The 23,842-nt window shown below is 40.3% G+C and overlaps 1 protein-coding gene and 1 non-coding gene across 14 annotated transcripts in view; one reads left to right on the top strand and one right to left on the bottom strand.

Annotated features, from left to right (window-relative positions):
- ATP11C (ATPase phospholipid transporting 11C) overlaps window positions 1–23,842 on the top strand; it is a 206,048-nt gene that overhangs the window by 29,857 nt on the left and 152,349 nt on the right. The gene's annotated exons all lie outside the window — the stretch shown is intronic.
- LOC112207221 (U6atac minor spliceosomal RNA) lies at window positions 17,676–17,798 on the bottom strand. The gene has a single exon (XR_002941673.1). It is a non-coding gene; the product is annotated as a U6atac minor spliceosomal RNA (small nuclear RNA).

Here is a 23,842-nt window from a genome sequence, read left to right as displayed (position 1 = left end):
GCTATGGAAGTTATGAGCCAGGAACCGTGGATGAAAACCAGTATATACCATAATACCACAGGCCACCCCCTGGTTTTTGACTATGGATTTTTCACATAAAAGTATATACTATGCACAATCATTAATAATTACTTCAGCCCATCATAGTATATGACTGTCTTCCAAGATGAGGCCACTCCTGTTTGTGGGTTTCTTCTCAATCTTGTCAGCTTCCAAGAGCAGGAGTGGCCTTGGTAAATATATATAGCTTTACCCTTTCAGGCATCTGGGATTATTGAGCTTATAGACAATGTTATCTCTTGCTCTGAGACTCTTGAGTTGGTAACATAATATTTAATTTTCCTCAATATCCCATTTATTCATTTCTTTAATTTCAGCTAGTATTTCTCCTTCTCTCCGTTGGTACACTAACTTTTTCAACATTGGAAGAGACATTAGAATTGCCACTGTGCTGGTCTAGATAGCAGGCAGCAGTACAAGTCTGGCAAGTACCTCCTCCTCAGTCTACTCAGACAGGGTAAGGTTACAAAGGTGTAGAACTAGTGAGCTATTTTTACCACCAGGCAATATAGCTGCAATCACAGTTAGCCCCAATTTTGCTAGATGGATTGAAGGTACAATCCATCATGACCTTAGGAATTTTGACGTAAGGTTTAAAAACATAGTTTGTTTTTTGCTTAGAAATCATCCCTGCTGTTCTAACACTTGTACTTGCAGCCCTGGTCCTAGGGCCATTGCATCAGGTAGGGGAGAAAAAATTAATATTTTTTTCCTGAGGTGATTTGAGGAAGAAAGAACAAACTATAGTCGTTATGTTAGTGTAGTCCTCCCTTGGCAGGAACTACATAGTCATATCAGTGTGAACCCCAGATATCTGAGATAGGTCCAGTTAATTTAGGAAGTTTATTTTGCCAAAGTTAAGGATGGTCTGTGACAGCCTCAGGAGGTCCTGATGATATGTGTGCAAGGTGGTCGGGGTACAGCTTGGTTTTACACATTTTAGGGAGACCTGAGACATCAATCAATATGTACCTCGGTTTAGTTGGGAAAGGCGGGACAACTTGAAGCTGGGAGGGGCCTTTCAGGTCATAGGTAGATAAGAGACAAAAGATTGCATTCTTTTGAGTTTCTGATTATCCTTTCCAAAGGAAGTAATCAGATACACATTCATCTCAGTGAGCAGAGGGATGACTTTGAATAGAATGGGAGACAGGTTTGCCCTAAGCAGTCCCCAGTTTGACTTTTCCCTTTAGCTTAGTGATTTTGGGGTTCCAAGATTTAATTTTCTTTCATACCGGCATCTTCCCCACCCCCTCTTCCCCAGATAAACCAGAAAAACAGAGGAAAAAAAAAATCTATCAGGGACACTCTAGTCCCACTCGTGTTGAGGTGTGAGCACACACTCATGAAGGTGTGTAAGCCAGCCCTTCATGCTTTTATCTCCCCGTTTTAGACAACCAAGGTTTCAGTTGCCCATTCTACTTCTCTGTCAAACTGTTACGCTAAGGATATCTTGCTACTCATTGTTGGACTTTGTGGGCTGTACAGTGTGTTCCTTGGTCTGAAAAAATGATGGCCAGCCATCCAAATCTATACAATATCTTCTATTTTTTTTTATGGTACTCTGAGCATTTTCATCTTCCATTAGATAAGCAAAGCCCACTCCAGAGTCAGTGTTTATTCCTGTCAGGTCCCATTTTTAGCCTCCCCACGGGGCTACCAGCATTAGTCTCAGTTGCCAGCTATGTTCAGGGCCTTCCCACCAGAGAATCTGCCCCGCAGCCATCAGCAATCTCTGTCTCTTTTGCTGAGAAACAGAACAGTTCTTTCTGGCATTTTGTGCCTGAGAGGGTGCAAAAGGAACATGTCTAGATTCAGCCCATCACTGTAGTGCTACAATACCCCCATATCCACTCATTTCATGGGCCCAGGTGGCCACTTCAAGGGAGCACACAGGGATATCTACTTGTCGATTCCAGTCAACTTCCAAACCTGGAAGGGAGTTCTGATGGGCACTGACTTACTCTCCTTTAATGCCCCCTCATGTCTCCACAGGGCCATGCTTCATTTGGGCATTCTTTTGATAGTCCAGGTGTCCATGGCCCTCTTGTCTGAGTGTATGGCTAGGCCATTGGTCACTGCCCATGAGTCAGTAAAAACCCAAACCCAGGGGTTTGCACCATTGTTCAATTCTTTCATCACTGTTAGAAAAACTGCATGTAATTCAGCCCACTGAGTGGATCTGTTTTTACCTTCTTTGATCTAAGTAGCAGCCTTCCAAACAGGATGGTGTCCATTCACTTTGGAACTGTCTGGCTTCTTTTAAGGGCACTAACTCCTCCAGGCTTCACTGCCATGATCTAATCACCTCTCAAAGGCCCTACCTTCTAATACCATATTGAAGGTTAGGATTTCAATATTAAGAACTTGGGGTTGGAGGGGGAACCCAAACATTCATAACACTTGGTAAGTAAAATATAAAGTCCAGTTTACACCTCCTTACCTATTTACAAAATTAAGTGCATTGTTTCTTACCAACACTGGGTAATGAACTTCTTTTTGCCCCCTCCCCATTTTATCAGTTGATGTCTTCAGATGTCACCCGGAATGTAAACAAGCTCTGCTTGACCAACTGAACTGTAAACAAGTCTACTCAAACCTGAACTTTAAAAAATAAGGGTTCTCCAACTTCTGCCTCCTGAATTCCTGACTTTTATATACTGCCATATAAGTCCAGGATTCTATAGTAACTGTTGGAGGGTTTTAATTTTTTTCAAAAATGTTTATTGTAAAAGGACAAAACTTTTTTTTCCCTCTAAAGCTTAGATGGTAGTTTCTGATTTTGTATCTAAAGCTTTGTGAAGCATTAGCAGTTTTTTTTTTTTTTTTTTTTTTTTTTGAGACGGAGTCTCGCTCTGTTGCCAGGCTGGAGTGCAGTGGCAAGATCATGGCTCACTGTAACCTCCACCTCCCGGGATCAGGTGATTCTCCTGCCTCAGCCTCCCAAGTAGCTGGGACTACAGGCGCATGCCACCATACCCCGCTAATTTTTGTATTTTTTGTAGAGACGGGGTTTCATCATGTTGGCCAGGATGGTCTCGATCTCTTGACTTCGTGATCCACCCGCCTTGGCCTCCCAAAGTGCTGGGATTACAGGCATGAGCCACCGCGCCCGGCCAGCATTAGCAATTTTTGAATGTGCATATTCTTGGCTGTTCAGGCTCCAGGATTGTGCTACACAATCAAGTTGTTATTGCTGATGGATTGACCACATTGTTAAAATAGGTCGCTCATCCCCGATTTTGCCACTGGCTCTTAATTCACTTCATGTTTGACTCAAAGACACTATTTTGACAAAACTACTTCCATCTGATGACTATTAGATGATCCATAGGAAATTAATTGCAGGTTTCTTTCTTGTACAACAGGTGTCCAGGGCTCATTGATTCTCTTTCTGATATGTGGTTAGAAGCAGAGTTTGGGGATTCTTTCTTGAGATAACCAAGAAATCTTTTTAAATGTTTAAAAAAAATTTTTATTTTAGAATCATTTTAAATTTACAGAAAAGTTATAAAAATCGTGTAGTTTCCATATATCCTGCACCCATTTTCCCTGTTGTTAACATCTTGCACTAGTAATGTGTAATTTGTCACGATTCATGAATCAACATTGATACATTATTTTAAACTAAAGTTTATACTTTATTTAGATTTTCTCGGTTTTTCTTTAATGTCATTTTCCTGTTCTGGGGTCCCTTCCAAAATGCCACATTACATTTTTTTTTTTTTTTTTTTTTTGAGACGCAGTCTTGCTCTGTCACCCAGGCTGGAGTGCAGTGATGCGATCTCAGCTCACTGCAACCTCTGCCTCTCAGGTGCAAGCAATTCTCCTGCCTCAGCCTCCCGAGTAGCTGGGGGTTCCCGCCACCACGCCTGGCTAATTTTTTTGTATTTTTAGTAGAGATGGGGTTTCACCATGTTGGCTAGGCTGGTTTTGAACTCCTGATCTCAAGTGATCCCCCTGCCTCGGCCTCCCAAAGTGCTGGGATTATAAGCTTGAGCCATTGCATCCGGCCCCACATTACATTTAGTCATCATGTCTCCTCAGCCTCTTCTTCTTGGCTGTGACAGTTTCTCAGACTTTCCTTCATTTTGGTGATGTTGACAATTTTGAGGGATACTGGTCAGGTATTTTGTAGAATGTCCCTCAACTGGGATTTGTCTGATGTTTTCCTCATGATTAGACTGGTGTTACTGAGTTTTGGAAGACGAGCGATGAAGTGCCATTTCATATCATATCAAAGGTAAATGTTAACAGCATGACTTACCACTGTTGGTGTTGCTATAACTCAGCTATCTAAAGTAGTGATTGCCAGGTTCCTCCACTGTTAAGTTACTGTTTTTCCTCTTTCCATACTGTACTCTATGGAAACAAGTCACTAAGAGTAGCAGAAGAGATTGTTATTTAAGTAGGAGATTCTAAAGAATATCATTTCTTGCTGAGTGAGACCTTCTCCATTGTTTTTCAGTATTTCCTTTTAAGTTTTACTTTATTAGGAGACAGGTGTATGCAGTTGACATGTTTCAAATATTGATTTAAATTGTGAAGGGATTTGACATTAAAATGAATATTTTAGTGAATATTCTGGAGCACTTAGTTGGAACCTAACGTATTTGTGTAAATGCTCCTGTGTCCACCTGTTGCCCACATCTACTCATACCCACGTCTACTCATCCCCCAGCCTCCAAGCCTTCTCTGTTTGCCTGTAGCTCCTGGAATCTGATTGCCTCATAGCTAAAACCTTTATGAAAACATTTGGGTAGAGTAGCCCAGGATTTCTTTGCTTGGTAAGAACTCACTTGCTAAAATGGTTTTTATTAAAATATGTTTGTGCTTCACTACTGTGCTTCTTTTGCTAGAATAGATGCAGCCCTAAAGATTTGCTTGTCTTCCTAATTCCTTTCTTAATACCTCATAGTAGTGACTGAGCTATTGATCTGAAGGGATAATAACAGCCCTACACGTGCTTTTTGCAGGTTCTGATATCTTAAGAACTAACCGAGAGCTTTGAAAAAGAACATTGCCTTACTGACATAAATTCAAGCCTGCTTCAAACCAAATAATATACAGCATATGTCATAAAGAAGGTTCATTCCTAGAAATCATCATATTCAAAAGGAGCAAAGGATGAGGAAGAAGTAATTACAGCAAGTGATAGTACTTGCTCAAAGACTGTTAACCAGGGTCAGTGCCATGGGAACATTGTCTCCAGCAGCCCCACTCACTCTCTACCCACCCCACTCCTAATTCATATCCCTGGCTGCTGCTGCTTTTTTTTTTTTTTTTTTGACACAGGGTTTTGCTCTGTTGCCCAGGCTGGAGTGCAGTGGCATGATCATAGCTCACTGCAGCCTTGACTTCCCCGTTCAAGAGATCCTCCCACCTCAGCCTCCTGAGTAGCTGGGACTACAGTCACGTGCCACCACGCCTGGCTAAATGTCCCTGGCTTCTAACATGCACTTAAAGCACTTCTCAGAAAGACTGTCCCAGTAGAAAAGGTGCACAGAAAGTAAACAGTCCACTTTTTCTTTTTTCTTTTTTTTTTTTTTGAGACAGAGTCTTACTCTGTTGCCCAGGCTGGAATGCAGTGGCGCCATCTCAGCTCACTGCAACCTCCTCCTCCCAGGTTCAAGTAATTCTCATGCCTCAGCTTCCTGAGTAGCTGGGATTATAGGCGTGTGCCACCATACCCAGCTAATTTTTGTAATTTGAGTAGAGACAGGGTTTTGTCATGTTTGAACTCCTGGCCTCAAGCTGTCCGCCCGCCTCGGCTTCCCAAAGTGCTGGGATTACAGGTGTGAGCCTCTGCGCTCGGCCCAATTCACTTTTCACTGAAGTTGACCTTTAGTATATTGTTAGTAGTTTTGGATTCTAGTTTGAGTTATCACTAGAAAAAATAGTGAACAATATTTTATTATTTTTTATTGATACATAATAGATGTACATATTTTGGGATACCTGTATATGCCCCATACCCAGTTTCCCTTATTATTTTGAGACAGGGTCTCACTCTCTCTCAGGCTGGAGTGCAGTGGCCCAATCTCGGCTTACTGCTACCTTGGCCTCCCGTTTCAAGTAGTTCTCCCACCTCAGCCTCCCGAGTAGCTGGGACCACAGGCATGCACCACCATGCCCAGCTAATTTTTGTATTTTAGGAGAGACGTGATGTCACCATTTTGCCCAGGCTGGTCTCGAACTCCTGAGCTCAAGCCATCTGCCCACCTCGGCCTTCCAAAGTGCTGGGATTTCAGGTGTGAGCCACCACACCTGGTTCAGTTTCCCTTATTATTAACATCTTACATTAGAATGGTACATTTGCCATAATTAATAAGCCAATATTAATATATTATTGGGAGGCTGACTGGGCCTTGAGGTCAGGAGTTCAAGAATAGCCTGGCCAACATGGTGAAACCCCGTCTCTACTAAAATTACAAAAAAATTAGCCAGGTGTGGTGGCACGCTTGTAGTTCTAGCTGGGACTACCCAGGAGGCTGAGACTTGAAAATCGCTGAACCCAAGAGGCTGGGGTTGCAGTGAGCCGAGATTGTGCCACTGCACTCCAGCCTGGGCAGAGAGAGAGAGAGAGAGAGAGAGAGAGAGACTCTTTCTCAAGAAAGGGAAAAAAAGTGTGTGTGTGTGTGTGTGTGTGTGTATATATGTATAAAATTAACTGAAGTTCATACTTTATTCAGATTTCCTTAGTATTTCTCAAATGTCCTTTTGCTTTTTCAGGATCCCATCTAGGACACCACATCATATTTAGTCATCATATTTATTTGGACTCTTCTTGGCTGTGACAGTTTCTCAGACTTTCCTTGTTTTTGGTGACTGACAGTTTAGAGGAATACTGGTCAGGTGTTTTGTAGAATGTCCTTCAATTGGGATTTGTCTGATGTTTTTCTCATGATTAGATGTGAGTTGTGGATTTTGCGGAGGAAGACCAGGGAGGTGAAGGGCCATTCTCATCATATATCCACGGTACATAGTGTCAACAGGCTTATCATTGATGATGTTAACTTGGTCACCTGTCTGAAGTAGTGTTTCTTAGGTTTACACACTGTACAGTTATCTTTTTAAAAATGATTTGTATTGATTTTTCCGTCTCTGATTCTGGAGAGGAGGATGGTTCATTTTATTTATTCATTCAGCAGAATGAAATATACAGTAGATTATTGTTAACTATAGTCACTCTACTGATCTATCCAACACTAGGTCTTATTTCTTCTAAGTGTATGTTTGTACCCATTAATCAACCTATAATCCCAGCACTTTGGGAAGCTGAGGCGGGCGGACAGCTTGAGGCCAGGAGTTCAAACATGGCAAAACCTTGTCTCTACTAAATGTTTCCAGCAAAAAAAAGAGATAAATGTTTAAGGTGACCTTTAGTATATTATTAGTAGTTTTGGATTCTAGTTTGATTTATCACTAGAAAAAATACATCTCACTGTGTTTAGATGCGTCTACTATAAAAGCCAAATAGACAAAAATTAACTGGGTATGGTGGTGCATGCCTATAATAAGGTGATGGATATCCCAATTACTCTGATTTGATCATTACACATGAACGTATGAAAATATCTCACTATGTTTAGACACATCTACTATAAAAGGCAAATAGACAAAAATAAGCTATTCTAGGCCAGGCGCAATGGCTCACACCTGTAATCCCAGCACTTTGGGAGGCTGGGGCAGGTGCATCACTTGAGGTCAGGAGTTCAAGACCAGCCTGGCCAACATGGCAAAACCCTGTCTCTACAAAAAATACAAAATTAGCTGGGTGTGGTGGTGCGCACCTGTAATCCCAGCTACTCAGGAAGCTAAGACAGGAGAATTGCTTGAACCCAAAAGGTAGAGGCTGCAGTGACTGAGATCGTGCCACTGCACTCCAGCCTGAGTGACAGAGCAAGACTCTGTCTCAAAAAAATAAAAAAAAAAACTTATTCTAAAAGTAGGGATTTTTTGCTGGACAAATTTATTAATCTAAGTTCTGCCTAATGAGGTCTAGGGGAACTCCCTGAATTTGAGCGAAATGCCAAAAAAGTAAGCTAAAGGATATTTAGGTTTACATTATTTTCCTCACTGTCACTTTCCAGTATCTCTTATATCCGTTTACCACGTGGAAGAATCTAGGTCTCACTTTTAAAATTTTTTGAGATGGAGTTTTGCCCTTTTTGTCCAGGCTGGAGTACAATGGCATGATCTCGGCTCACTGCAACCTCTGCCTCTTGGGTTCAAGTGATTATCCTGCCTTAGCCTCCTGAGTAGCTGGGATTACAGGTGTGCTCCACCATACCCGGCTAATTTTGTATTTTTAGTAGAGACGGGGTCTTGCTATGTTGGCCAGGCTGGTCTCGAAGAATGTGATTTTAATTATTTATGATTTACCAGTTATTAGACTTTCTCACCTCTTCAGTAATTTTAGTTTTTTATTATTTTTATTGATACATTAATAGATGTACATATTTTGGGATACCTGTAATATTTTGATACATTGATAAAATGTGTAATGATCAAATCAGTAATTGGGATATCCATCACCTTAAACATTTATCTCTTTTTTTTTGCTGGAAACATTTGGAATCTTCTTTTCTAGGTATTTTGAAATATACAGTAGATTATTGTTAACTATAGTCACTCTACTGATGTATCAAACACTAGGTCTTATTCTTCTAAGTGTATATTTGTACCCATTAATCAACCTCTCTTCATCTTCCCTTCCCCCAAACTCTTCCTCTGATAACTACCAGTCTACTCTCTATCTTCATGAGATCCATTTTTGTAGCTCTCACATATGAATGAGAACATGTGGTATTTGTCTTCTTCACTTATTTCGTATTCGTAAGTAGTGAAAATTGTGTCCTTAAGTGAGACCTTTTCTGTCTTCCCAGCTTTAATACAAATACAAAAGATTGTGTGATACTAGGGATAAAGCAACCTCCTTATTTTCATTCCTTCAAATGCTAGTCAAGGTAACAGATGAAGATCAGAAAGTACTAGGAAAAGAAGTCACCATCGCATCTTGTGTTGAAATTTGTTAGGGAGTTTCAGTATCAAGGAATGAGTATGTCATGCAGCAGATGAGCCTCTAGGATGAATTTGATTAATTCTTCCCAGCAGCAAAATCTCATAATCAAATAATGTTGCTTGGGGCCTTCTTTTGCTTTGGAGTTAGAGAATCTAAATTGTGTAAGCTCTAGTGGATTTCCATTCTGTCGTATCAAGTATCGATGGTCTGTGTGAATGGAAAGAGCAGATTTTCTGTTGGGCTATATATATGAGCTCATTGGAAAGAGTTAAGAATTATTAAAAAAAAAAGAATTATAAGTAAATACATTTTACTGGATTTAACTTCCTAATGACAGGCATCCCTACCAGATTTGATGATACTGCAAACATGGAAGGAACATAGGCATCTGGGTTTCTTTGCTGGCTCTGCCACTAGTTTGTTGTGCAATTTTTTTTTTTTGTAGTTTGTTATGTAACTTTCTCAATGGTCCTCAGATTTTCATCTGTACAGTGAGAGTAAAAAGGCCAGAGCATTGCTTAAACCCCTTAAGACCGTCTAAATCTGTGGTTCAGAATGGGAAATAAGAGTAGCAATATTGACTGTCTTCCCAGTTACCTGTTATGCTCATGATAAGGTACATTAGATAAAAATGTAAGAGGAATCTGATTTTCCCACAAAACGTTTCATATATAGTTGGGGACATGATCTTAACCTGGTGTCAAATTCTTTTTTCTAGATATGACTACAAATATGAGAATGAATAAATTATATGAAATGTGAACATGAATAGATTTCTAGGTAATACCTATGGGCCATAGAGCTTTTTAAGATATGCATTTTTGACCAGGCCTGGTGGCTTATGCCTGTAATCCCAGCACTTTGGGAGGCTGAGGCAGGCGGATTACTTGAGGTCAGGAGTTCGAGACCAGCCTGGCCAACATGGTGAAACCCCATCTCTAGTAAAAAACAAACAACCAAACAAAAAAACCCAAAAATTAGCCAGGCTTGGTGGCACGCTTCTGTAGTCCCAGCTGCTCGAGAGGCTGAGGCACGAAAATCGCTTGAGCTTGGGAGGCAGAGGTTGCAGTGAGCCGAGATTGCCCCACTTGCACTCCAGCCTGGGCGACAAACATTCCTAAAAGTAGTTGTGAGTGGAGTAAATGTACAGAGACAAGATCTCTGTATACTGGATTCCATATTCCTCTTCTCCTTTCTTTCTGTGTGACAGGCTCTCATTCTTTTTCACTGGTATCTTTGAGCACCTCTTTTGAACTTAGAGGCGTGCCTCATACTCTCTGATGTTGGGGGGACTGTGTGGGCCTGTTGGCTTCTCTGTCTACGTGGCTTTCCAATGGACAGAGCTGGGGCAGGTCAGCCCTGAATGAGGCTTTGAGTCTTAGCCTGTCTTGAGTTAGAGAGAATTTTGGGAACCTCAGACTGCTAGCTCAGCAGTTCAGCATGTTTGCTAGTATCATTCTGACTTTGTGTGGTCATGTTTTTGTAAGATTGCTGTTGTCTGGCTCATTGTGATTAAGACTAGCCCTTCTATTTCTGGGCCAGAAACTGGTCCTTACTCTGTTTATCCCCTGTGAAGTCCTTTTATGGGTACGATGGTTGGCACCCCAATTCATCCAAAGGTAGGAACATGTTTTCTTTTTAGCTAAGCTTCTGGGGAACTTAAGCTCTGCCTAGACCCATACCTGTGGTTGGGTCTTTGCTGCTCAATCCTGATGTTATTGATGCTCACCCACTGATTGCCTTTTTACCAGATTTCCCTGATGTTATATTCTGTCTGCTTTTACCTTGCTGAGTATCCTGATGCTCACTGCTCACCTGCCTGGACCTTTGGTTGTTGCTGCACTGTCTTTTCTAGTAATGTGCTCTTGTCACTTGGATTTCCTTCTAGGCCTTGCTTCTGGGTCCACCTCCAAGCACCTGACATTCTGTACTTTTTGATCTGCCATGCTGCCTGCCTTCAGTAGCTTAATTATGAAAATCAGTAGTTTTCTTTCTCTGGAACCTTTATTTTAAAAATCTATTACTAGGCCGGGTGCAGTAGCTCGCGCCCGTAATCCCAGCACTTTGGGAGGCCGACACAGGCAGATCACATGAGGTCAGGAATTGGAGACCAGCCTGGCCAATAAGGTGAAATCCCATCTCTACTAAAAATAGGAAAATTAGCCAAGCGTGGTGGTGTGCACCTGTAATCTCAGAGACTTGAGAGGCTGAGGCATGAGAATTGCTTGAACCTGGGAGGTGGGGGTTGCAGTGTGTTGAGACTACACCACTGCACTCCAGCCTGGGCAACAGAGTGAGACCCTGTCTTAAAAAAAATTAATTAGGGGCAAGGGAGAACTAGAATCATGAAATCTTCGTATTGAAAAAGACTCTCAGAAGCTTATACTTCAACTTTCCATCAGACGGATAGCTTGGTAACTCCCAAGATAACCCATCAATCGCATTTTGCAGTACCTCTCTATTGGTTTCTTGTGCCAAAACCATCAATGCATTCATTTATTTATTCACTCATTCCTTAGTGTCTGCACAGTTACTAAACATCTACCTTTAGCTAGGCAATGGGGAGATGAGTATGTGTGCATGCATGTGTGTGTGAGTGAGAGAGAGCATTCCAGTTTCTAGGAAGCTGCTAGTCCAGTTGGGGTAGAGAATAAACAATCATGATGGCTAGCTAGAGATATACATTGGGCAGGAGAATGAGTCATTTTCTCTGCATGACTGAAGGGTGGTTCATGGAGGGCTTTCTGCCATTCCAGTTAACACCAACTTTCTCTTTTTAATTTAACTTTTATTTTAAGTTCGGGGTACATGTGTAGGTTTGTTATATAGTTAAACTTATGGGGGCTTGCTGTACAGATTATTTTGTCACTCAGGTATTAAACTAGTACCCATTAGTTAACACCAACTTTCTAGTCCACCACCAGCTTTTCAGCTAAAATACAGGAAACTCCTCATCTTCCTTCTTTTTTTTTTTTTTTTTTTGGCCAATCTCTGACTTGCTTTTGGAATCATCTTTCTTTATGCAAATCTTGATTTGTTCCTCCCCTGTTCATAGGCTGCCCATTGTTTACCCCACACCCCACAAGGATATCTAACTTCTTGGCATAACTCATGAAGCCTTCGACCTTTCTGATTCATGCCTACTTCTCCAGTTTTATTACATGCTATTTTCTATCAGGTTCTTAGTACCCTAGAACTTAATGAAGTTTGCTGGCTACACTGTGCTTACTTGTACTTCTGTTGCATGTGCTGTTCCCACTGCCTGGAGTGGTTGCCATTTTTGCTTTCCTGGTGAACTCTGGGGCACTGAGAACTTGATAGAAAATGGTATATGGGGAAAAATCACAAGTCTGATTTTCCTCTTCTGTTATGGTGTACTCCAGCCTGTTGGATGCTGTTGCACTTTATACACCCCCCACTCCTGCCCACCAGAAGATTGTAAACTACTTCAGTCCAGGTTATCTTTATGTCTTCAGTTTAACACAGAGCCTGGCCCAGAGTGGGCAGTCCATAAATAATTGTTGGATGAATAGATGAAGGAATGAGTGAATAAATACAAGTTTCTATAGTCTGTTTTTCAGTTTACTTCTTCCTTGGGGCTCTGATAATGGTACTTAAATGGATCCTATCACTGTTTTGTTTCATTTAGAGATGGGGTCTGACACTGTCACCCAGGCTGAAGTACAGTGGCATTTTCATAGCTCACTGAAGCTTTGAACTTTTAGGCTCAAGCGATCCTTCCACCTCAGCCTCCCAAGTAGCTGGAACCACAGGCATGTTCCACCATGCCTGGCTTTTTAAAAAAAATTTTTGTAGAGATGAGGTCTTGTTTTGTTACCTAGGCTGGTCTCAAACTCCTGGCTTCAGGGAATCCTCCTGCCTCGGCCTCCCAAAGTGTTGGGATTACAGGTGTGAACCACCACACAAAACCACACTGTTTTGACCATAGCTCCTTGCAAAGCCAGAACCATGCACACTGGCTTATCCACTACTGGATAAGCTACCTGCCTGCCAAAACAGAGAGAAAAGCCCTTTAGGGGTTTTAGAAAACTCTTGATCTTCTCCCACCCTGTTGTCTCTGCTGCCAAGATAAGCTTCTACTATGTCTTTTCAGAACTCTGATCAAGAGGTAGAAATTGCATAGAATAAAAATATTTCACCCCTTCTCTTCTAAATCAGAGTGGTTGTGAAGTGAGGAGAATTAGTACTTGAATAAAATTCCTGTCTCCTTAGGCAGTTCTTTGAATGAGTCATCTACAAACTCAAGCAATTTGTAAGGACAATTATGGCCATTTATTCTGTTGTCAGCCTGTTTTGAATAAATACCAAATGGAGTATTTTGGTTCTTAATTATGCCTTTCTCACCTTCTTACCAGAGCCCCTTTTTACACAATTATATCAATTAACAGTGAGAGACACATACACAACTTTCATGAACTTAATCTGCCCTGCATATCTTCCTGTGCTTTAATCATGATCTTAAATTTATAATCAGAAATCAGCCTTTTCAGTTCAAATCAGTTGTAGATCTCTGCCTAAAATAGTTGGCTCTTTCGAGGTTGTTACTTTTGTAACACAACTTTTTTCTTGAGAATTATTGAGGTATAATTTACATACAGTAAAATTTGCCCTTTTTAGGTATGTAAAAATCGATGAATTTTGACAAAATTATATAAATTGTAATCACCACTGAAATCAAAATAATCAAATTTTCTGTCACCTAAAAAGTTCCCTCATGCTCCTTTGTAGTCAGTCCCCTCCCTAAACTGCCAACCCCTGGCAACCGCTAATCTGATTTCTGTCCCTTACAGTTTTGTCATTTCTAGAATTCCATATAAATGGGATCAAAATGTATAGCCTTTGAGTCTGGCTTGTTTTACTTGGCATAATGCTTTTGGGAGTCATCTATGTCCTTGCATTTATCCAGTTTGCTGCCTTTCATTGCTGAGTAGAATTCCATTAAAGAGATAACACTATAATTTGTGTATCCATTCACCAGTAGCTGATGGACATTTGGACTGTTTTCACTTTTTGGTGGTTATGAATAAAGGTGCTGTAAATATTTGTGTTCAGGCCAGGCATGGTGGCTCACACCTGTAATCCTAGCACTTTGGGAGGCCAAGGTGAGCGAGTTAAGGTCAGGAATTCGAGACCAGCCTGGCCAAAATGGTGAAACCCCGTCTCTACTAAAAATATAAAAATTATCTGTGTGTGGCGGTGTGTGCCTGTAGTCCCAGCTACTCGGAGGCGGAGGCATGAGAATTGCTTGAACCCGAGAGGCGGAGGTTGCAGTGTGCTGAGATTGTGCCACTGCACTCCAGCCTGGGCAACAGAGTAAGACCCTGTCTCCAAAAAAAAAAAAAAAAATTGTGTTCAGGTTTCTGTGTAGATGTATATCCTGTTTTCAGTAAATATATAAAAGCATCATAGACTGAAATGTACTGGGTACATTTTCATACTGGGTAGTATGAAAACTATGTATTTAACTTTATATCTTAAGCTGCCCAACTATTTTTCAAAGTGACTATACCATTTTTGTTTCCTAACAGCAACATATAAGGTTGCATTTGCTCCATATCCTCACCAATATTGTTATTGTCTGTCCTTTAAAACTTTAGCCATTCTGGTAGGTGAATAGTAATATCTCACTGTAATTTTATTCTGCATTTTTCCTAATGACTAATGATTTTGAACAAGTGTCTTAACATTTTTTTGATTTGGCAGGGTTTTGAAAAATTATACAGCTTTGGGCTGGGCGCAGTGGCTCACGCCTGTAATCTCAGCACTTTGGGGCCAAGGTGGGCAGATTACTTGAGGTCAGGAGTTCGAGAGCAGCCTGGCCAACATGGTGAAACCCTGTCTCTACAAAAATACAAAAATTAGCTGGGCGTTGTGGCGGGCGCCTGTAATCCCAGCTACTCGGGAGGCTGAGGCAGGAGAATCACCTGAACCCGGGAGGCAGAGGTTGCAATGAGCTGAGATCCCACTGTTGCACTCCAGCCTGGGCGACAGAGTGAGACTGTATCAAAAAAAAAAAAAAAAAAATTATACAGCTTTACAGCTTTGAGTGTTCTTTATATATTCTGGCTACTGGTCCTTTATCAGATATGTGTTTTGCAAATGTTTTTCCCAGTCTATGGCTTGTCTTTTTACTTTTTAAATAGTGTGTTTCAAAGAGCAGTAGTTTTGTCGGTGTGTTTTTTTTTTTTTTTTTTTTTTTTTTGAGACGGAGTCTTGCTCTATCGCCCAGGCTGGAGTGCAGTGGTGCGATCTCGGCTCACTGAAACCTCCGCCTCCTGGGTTCAGGCAATTCTCCTACCTCAGCCTTCTGAGTAGCTGGGACTGTAGGTGCATGCTACCATGCCTAGCTAATTTTTTGTATTTTAGTAGAGATGGGGTTTTACCTTGTTGCCCAGGCTGGTTGCAAACTCCTGAGCTCAGGCAAATCCGCCCACCTTGGCCTCCCAAAGTGCTGGGATTACAGGCGTGAGCCACCACCCCCAGCCCAAGAGCAGTAGTTTTAAGTTTTGATTGAAGTTCCATTTTTCAGTCTTGTGTTGTCTGTTTTTTTCAGACAGGGTCTTGCTCTGTCACCCAGGCTGGAGAGCACTGGTTCAATCGTGGCTCACTGCTGGCCTCCTGAACTCAAGCAATCCTCCTACCTCAGCCTCCCGAGTAGCTGGTACTATAGGTGTGCACCACCATGCCCAGCTAATTTTTGTGTTTTTTTTTGTAGAAACAGGGTTTTATTATGTTGCCCTGGCTGGTCTCAAACTCCTGAAGAGATCCTCCCACCTTGGCCTCCCAGAGGGCTGAGATTACAAACGTGAGCCACTGTGCCTGGCCTCAATATTTTCTTTTATGGTTAATGGTTTTTCTGTCCTATCTAAGAAACAGTTGCCCAACTCTGGATCATGAAGATTTGCTTCTATTTTTTCTAGAAATTTTATAGCTTTAGGGTTTACATTTCAGTCTATGATGAATTTCCGGTTGACTTTTATGTATAGTGCAAGATACAGGTTGAGATTCATTTTTTGAATATAGATATATCTAATTGTTCCAGCATCATTTGTTGATAAGACGAAAAAAACTATACTTTGTCTATTGAATTAGCTTGGCATCCTTGTCAAAAATTAATTGACCATATATGTGTGGATCAGTTTCTGGAATTTTTATTTTGTTTCGTTGATCTATGTTACCCTTTTGCCTACGCTGTCTAGAATATTATAGCTTTATTGTAAGTCTTGAAATCAATTGGTATGAGTACTCCAAGTTTCTTTTTTTTTTACAAAATTGTTTAGGTTATCCTAAATTATTTTTTCCATATAATTTTGGAGTTACCTTATAAATTTTTGAAAAAGAAACGGGATTTTATTTGCTGTGAATTAAAATCTATAGATAATTTGGAGGAGAATTGCAATACTGATGATATTGAGTCTTCTGATCCATGAACACAGTGTATCTCTGCAAGGAAGTCTTTGATTTCTCTCATCAGTGTGTTTGATACTTTTCAACGTACAAATCTTATAATACTTTGTTAGATTGATCCCTCAGTATCACATGTTTCTTGGTGCTGTAGTAACTGGTGCCTTTTTTTTTTTTTTTTTTTTGAGATGGAGTCTTGCTCTGTTGCCAGGCTGGAAAATCTCAGCTCACTGCAACCTCCACCTCCCGGGTTCAAGCAATCAAGCAATTCTTCTGCCTCAGCCTCCCGAGTAACTGGGACTACAGGCGTGCTCCACCACGCCCAGCGAATTTTTGTATTTTTAGTATAGACGGGGTTTCACCATGTTGGCGAGGATGGCCTCAATCTCTTGACCTCGTGATCTGCCCACCTTGGACTCCCAAAGTGCTAGGATTACAGGCATAAGCCACCGCGCCTGGCCACAACTGGTGCTTTTAAAAATTTCATTTTCCTGTTCTTCACTGTTGTGTATAAAAATACAGTTGATTTTTTTTATAGCAAGGCAAGGAAAAAAAACAATTTCTATATATTGATCTTATGTTCTTAGACTTTGCCAGTCACTAATTATATCTAGTAGTTTCTTATAGATTCTTTTATATTTTCTGGATAGATAATTACATTTTCTGTGAATAAAGGCAGTATTATTTTTCCTCTCCCATCTATAAGTATCTGTATTTTTTTTCTGTACCTTATTGCATTAGCTAGGAGTTCTATCTTATATGATGTTGAGTAGGAGTGTTAAGAGTGGATTCCTTGCCTTCTTCCTGATCTTAGGGGGAAATCATTTTGTGTTTTATTATTAAGTATGAGTTAGCTGTAAGTTTTTCATAGATGCTCTTTATCTTTTTTTTTTTCTTCATAGATGCTCTTTACCAGGTTGAGGAAGTTTCTTTTGATTTCTAGTTAGCTGAGTTGTTGTTGCTGTTGTTTTTTAAGTAATGAAGGGCTGCTGAATGAATCTTGCACTTTTTCTGTACCTATAGAATTAGTCATACAGATTTTTCCTTGTTAGACTGCTGACACTGTGAATGGCATTGTGTTTGACGTATGAATGATGAACTATTCTTGCATTACTAGTCTAAATTCCACATGGCAATAATAGCTTATTCTCTTGTATTTTATGGATAAAAATCATGGATAAAAGACATGAAGTAGGTAGCAATTCCTTAACCATATGTGTGTTTTATAAGTCATAGAAATTTTTCCATCCTAAGAGAAGTGCTAACTCCCTTGCTTAGCATACAATACAGGTAGCATGTTTTTGGTTCCTCTTCGTTTGGTCTTTTAGGCTATCAAAAGTGAGTGGGGGGAAATGTAACAAAAATAGTATGTACTAGGCAGTGTGTATGTTCATCTTATTTAATCTCACTTGATGGAAAGTGAGGTCCATCAAACAATTTGTACCACCAAGTCTTGGAGCTAGTAAATGGCAGGGTGGTGGGGGGCGGTCAGAATTTAAATGCAGGTGTTTTGGATAAAACCATTATTAGCTCACTGTATGGTATCGCCTCTCTTTGGAAGTGAGTGGGTATGTGTGTGCATGTGTTTGTGTTTGTGTGAGAGAGACAGAGGAAGAGGGAGGGAAGGACAGGAATTGGGAGAGTGAGGTAGAAATTGAGATTTGGAAGGAGAGAAAAGCCCTCCCACCTTTCATTGCCATCTAAAATCTGGGCTTTTAGATATCGTGATTTGTATCTCAGCTTTGCCATTTACTTGATTTGTGGCACATTTGTCTCTCTGAGCCTCATGTTTTAAAAATTTGAAATGTAGAACATTTACATTGAGTTATGAGGAATACAGATAATATATGTAAAATGTCTCACATAGAATGTGCTCAATTTAGTGGTGTCCATTACTATCATCATTATTGATTTCCTACCATTAAATGTATTTTGTAAATGAAAATAATCTGGTTTTAGAAGATGGCAAAGGAGACTTAGAATGATTTCTATAGTTGTTTGTTTAGTTCTTTTGACAAAATTGCCTAAAGTTCTTTTATAAAAATGGAATTCATTTTCTCTACTTTTCACTCCTTCTCAAGTCAAAATAACACAAGGTATTTACTAAATCAGTTTGCAAATTTGGAAAATTTTAAAAAGTACTGCTGAGCTGGGTGCAGTGACTCACGTTTGTAATCCCAGCACTTTTGAGAGGCCCAGGAGGGAGGATTGCCTGAGGCCAGGAGTTCAAGACCAGCCTGGGCAACATAGCAAGACCTCATCAAAATAAAAAATAAAGTATTCCTGAATGCTCTGGACTTGCCTACTGGTTTGGAAGTGGTTATCTCAGTGTGGAGGATTGGAGATGCCGTTTTTATTTTACATGGACAACAGACCATTGCTAGCTAACTTTAGTCCCTTAGCCCATGTAGATCTGACAGTTTATGACATGAGACTGTCTTCTCTAAGTGACACAAACCATTTCAGGTTGTTTCAGTAAGGTTATTTTGGGTCTTACAAGCAGGGCCCAAGAGCTTCTGTGTGTTTCATTAGTCAAGTCAGGGAGATGAGAATGAGTCTGAGAAAGGGCATCAGACTATCAGCGCCTTGGACTTTGGGAGGGCTGTTGGCTCCAACTCTACCAATCAATAGCCTTCTGGGAATTGGTTCATATGATTATTTGATTTCATAGAAGTACTCTTCCAGCCAAAAGTGCTGCTTGACACATGAAAATTGTATCTTGACAATTTTTGGATAATACCACACCATCCCTTGATATTGTTGAAAATCAGAATTGGTAATCAGTATGCTATCCTTCTAGCCATGAAGTCTTTAAGTAAATATGTTAAACTTAGAGTTTTATTGTAGACTTTGTGGTTAATTATGACCTTTCTTAGCAAGCTGATGTCACAATGTAATAAGTAAGTTATGTTTCTCATATTTATTCAGAAGTCCAGGATGTCTTTGTGTTAGGGTGATATTTAGGTTTTGATATCTTCGATTTGTCTATTTTCCCCAATTGTATATTCAGTTTGTAAAATTTATTTTACTCTTTTCCAATTACAGTGGCCACATCTTCTTATTTAATTTTCACCTTACTTTGTACATCATTTTAGGGTAGGTCTTATTGCCACCTTATGATGAAAAAAATAAGGCTACATTTTCCCAAAGATCATCATTGGACAGTGAGTCCATATTCAGAAGCCAATTCTGATTTTTGTTTATGTTCTTTGGATTAGACCTCTGGGCCTTGAGCTTGATCTGGCTCTCTGAATTTCATTGATTTGGTTAACATTCAAAAACTAAATATCTAATGACTACCTTTGTCCCACAGTTAGGATCAACAAATGTGATTAGATGCCTGTCTTCAAAGGAGTTCATGAAATAACCAGTCGGCAAGAGGCAAAGTTTGGGAATAGTTTCTTCTACCCTTCATACACATAACCATCTCTTTCTAGATTGATGGAGAGGGTTCCAGTGTCCAAGCAGGAATGACCAGGCTTCATGAAACTTTTGAGTGGCTTTAACTAAAATGTTGGGCCATGAGGTGAGGCCCAACCTTGTAGATTTAGTGGGGCCTCTTGAGGAGCTACTTCGTGTTAAACACTATTCTAAGATTAAAGCAAAACAAGCAAAAAATATGATTTCATCCTTCAGGACCTCACAAGCTAGCAGACAAGATGGAAGCATACATAGAGGTGCTTCCAATTTCTGCTTTGCCCTGTCCACCCTTCGTTCTGCTAGCAGAACAGTTTTTTGAAAAACATGCCCTTTCCTTGCTTAAAACTTTCTGGTGGCTCCCTGTTTCTCATAGGACCAAGTTGAAGTTTCTTATCAGGACATACAAGGCCTCCACTGATTTGGCCCAGCTTCTTCTACACTTCCACAGCTTGCTCCAGGCACATACCACTCCTTGGGGTGCTTAGAACCCATCATGATTTTTCATACCTCTGGGTATTTATTTATGCTGAGCTCTCTGTATAGAATGCTGTATTAATCTGGGTCCTCTGAAAAACAGACACACAGGATTAAATTGGCAAGGGTTTATTAGGGGAAAATGCATGTGGAACAGACAATGGTGAGGGGGCTGAGAAGGCTGGGAGTGCCATTAGTCCTTCATGCAAGTCTGAGCCCTAGTGAAGGGGATAGGGGAGAGCTGGTTAGGCAGAAGGTTTCCAGACGGCTGTGCAGTCTAAAGAAGATTCAGAAAAGCTATTGGGGAGTGCAAAGTCAGCTGTTAGTGGAGTCCTGCAACTTCCAGCAACAGTCTGCTTTGGTATCCCTGCTGTACTCAGTGATTGGTTGGGAGCACCCCTTTGGAGGTGTGACTTAGTACAGACACTAGGATGAGTTTCTGAGGCAGATGGGGTCCTTAATCAGTTGTGCTCCTTGTAGTTGGAGACCCTTGAGTTGCCTCTTGGCCTCTTCTTGGCTGCGATAAATTCCTTTTCTCTTTCGTTAAATTCCTCCTGCTTGTCCTTAAAGGGCCAGCTGTAAATGTTTTTTCTTCCAAAAAACTTTTCATTGAAGGAAAATCTCAGAATGTCCATCATGATCCCACATCCTGCCATGATCATACCATAATCTTTGCTTGGCAAATTTTTAATACATTTATTTGATTTGTACCCCTACCACCTATTACAGGACCAAAAATCTGTTAGGTACTCAGGAAGTGTTTGTTTGAATGAATGCATTGGTAGGGCTTGGACAGGCAGATCTGGGGAGAAGGTAGTTGAGGCAGAGGGAACTGCTTAAGCAAAGCCATAGAGGGAGAAGAATAAAGGATTTACACTGTAGTTAATAAATGTCTTTTTTCCCCAAATAAGTATATCTTCCCCCAAAGCTGTCATTTTAGAGAAAGCCTATTATGATGCAAAACAGTGGGGGAAAGGAGTGTCTTCCTGGCAGTTGAAAATGATTCATATTTGAGAACTTTGTTGAACAATGTTTTGAGTATTTCCTGAGAGACTTCTTTCTTGAGAGGAAACAGTTGATGGAAATGGAATTTTACTGCTGCCAGGAAAAGTGCGATAAAGATAAAATCTCATGCAACAACTACTACCAGAATAGAAATTTCCATAGAGCAAAGAGATTTCAAAGTCTCAGCTAATGGCTCATATGTATTTAGTATTCAGTGCAGCTGAACTGTAATTCTGTAATGGAATTTGACCAATTTTGAGAAGCCAGTTTGTAATGTATGAATTAGTGGAGACCCATACATCTTGACGTTTGCTGACTCTGCCAGATGTTGGTTATATTTCTGATGGAAAGAAACAGAGAGCTGGCTGGGATCCCAAATCTTAGAATTGCTACCGGCCGCCTACCACTGCCACATGTTGCAGTGGTAGGAGATAAACATGCTGAGGATAAGACCTGAAAAAAAATCACTCTATATCAGCAACTGGAGATACAGCCCATACTCCTTATGAAATATTCTACTCTCGTGGCCTGGGTTGAACCATGTATGAGGCAGGCACTCCTTTTAGCCCAGGCCCAAGTCTGCTCTATGCAGTCTTCCTCATATCTTGTTTCCCTAGAGTTACCACTTGAAGGCATTCCTTATTCGTAATGTGGTGATGATTAATGGCACCTACCTCATGGGCTTGCTGTGAGGTTTCAATCAGATAATGGATGCTGAAGGCTTAGACTGTGCCTGGCATAGAGTAAGTGCTCAATAAATGGTAGCTAGAGTTCTTTTATTATGCAATAGAAGCAGGACTCTGAGGGTAACATCTTAATATTTCCAGTTGAATGTTATCAAAGTCAGTTGTTCATGCATTTGTTAAATTATGGGCCATAGCAACCCAACTCTACGGACCTGGGCTGCTGTGTCCCAGACTGTAATTAACACACAGTTGCTTATATCTGTCTTTTCTTCCAAGTGAGGACAGTTTGTTATGACTTGTAGATTAAGCAAAATTACTTGCTTCTCCATTGTGTGCTAACCTGGTGTGGAATACCTTGTCTGTCTTATTTACCATCTCTCTTACTTTCAAATTTCTATTATAATTCTCCTTTAGATTACATATAGCTAACTTAAGAAAGTCCCAGATGTGAAAATAAGGTGAGTGCATGATGTATCCCCCTTCCCTTGATTTTTGCTGATCAGGTGGGGAATCTGACCCAATAGCTCTTCTTCTGTATCCTTTCTTCCCTTTCAGTGGAGTAGTTCACATGGGATATTATCTCCTTTACTTGTCTTTTACTACTAACACATTTCTTTTAGCCATCTTCCTTCTTTGTTTTCCAAGTTTTGCCTGATGTACATCAAGAACTACCTCCTCCTCCTCCTCCTCATTCTATCCCATTTGAAAGCCAAACACATGAATTGAATTGTAAATGGTAGGAAATAGAGTATTACTATTGAGAGATGTGTACCAAGGCAAAGGAAAGCCATACATTAAAATGAGCAAGGGGAAAGTAGTATTTGAATTCCCAAAGACATCTCATACTCAATACGTCCAAATCTGAAATCACTCTCTATCTTCTTCTTTAAGCCTTCTCCTGCTAAAGTCCTCTGGAACTTTGTGGCAGCCTACTCTCAAGATGTTTCACCAGTGGGTTTATTTCATTCTTCTTACTCCTACTATTCTTGCTCTGGGCCTGGCCCTCATCATCTTTCATCTTGAGGTAATAACTTCTTTCCTCATCTTTTTGTACCCTCTCTGCCCTGGATGGCCTATATAGTGGCAAAAGAAGGTGTTTTTTTTTTTCTTTCCTTTTTAGCTTTTTTATTGTAAAATGAGACAAGAATTTAAAAAACAAACAAATGTGTAGCTTAATACAATATTACAAGGCAAACATACTTGAAATCACCATCCAGATCAAGCAATAGAGCTTTGTCAGCCACCCCAGAAGTCCTTCCAGGTGCCCTCTCCCAGTCAAAAACCTTCTCTCCTTCTGAAATAACCATTATCCTGACTTTTAAAGTAGTTATTTCCTTGCATTTCTTTATCTAGACAGTGCTATTTGAAAACACCAGTCTTGCTGCATCCAGTTGCCTCTATGCCAAAGTCTAGAGGTGCGCAAATTCCCTAATGGGTGTTCTTTTTTGAAAAATTATTTTAAAATATTTAATTGACAAAGATTGTATAAATTGAAAGTGTGCAGTGCAATGTGATGATTTGATATACATATATATTGTGTAATGATTATCACGGTCAAATTAATTAACTCATCTAATACCACCCATGGTGTACATTAGAGCCCCAGAACTTGTTCATCTTCTATCTGAAAATTTGTGCCATTTGATTATTTTCCTATCTCACCCCCTTATCTCTGGAAACCACTCTTTGTTTCTGGGATTCAGCTTTTCTAGGATTCCACATATAAGTGAGACCATATAGTATTTGC

The sequence above is a fragment of the Pan troglodytes genome, chromosome X (assembly GCF_028858775.2).
Source record: "Pan troglodytes isolate AG18354 chromosome X, NHGRI_mPanTro3-v2.0_pri, whole genome shotgun sequence".
Classification (NCBI taxonomy): domain Eukaryota; kingdom Metazoa; phylum Chordata; class Mammalia; order Primates; family Hominidae; genus Pan; species Pan troglodytes.
This window is presented reverse-complemented; position numbering and strand designations above follow the sequence as displayed.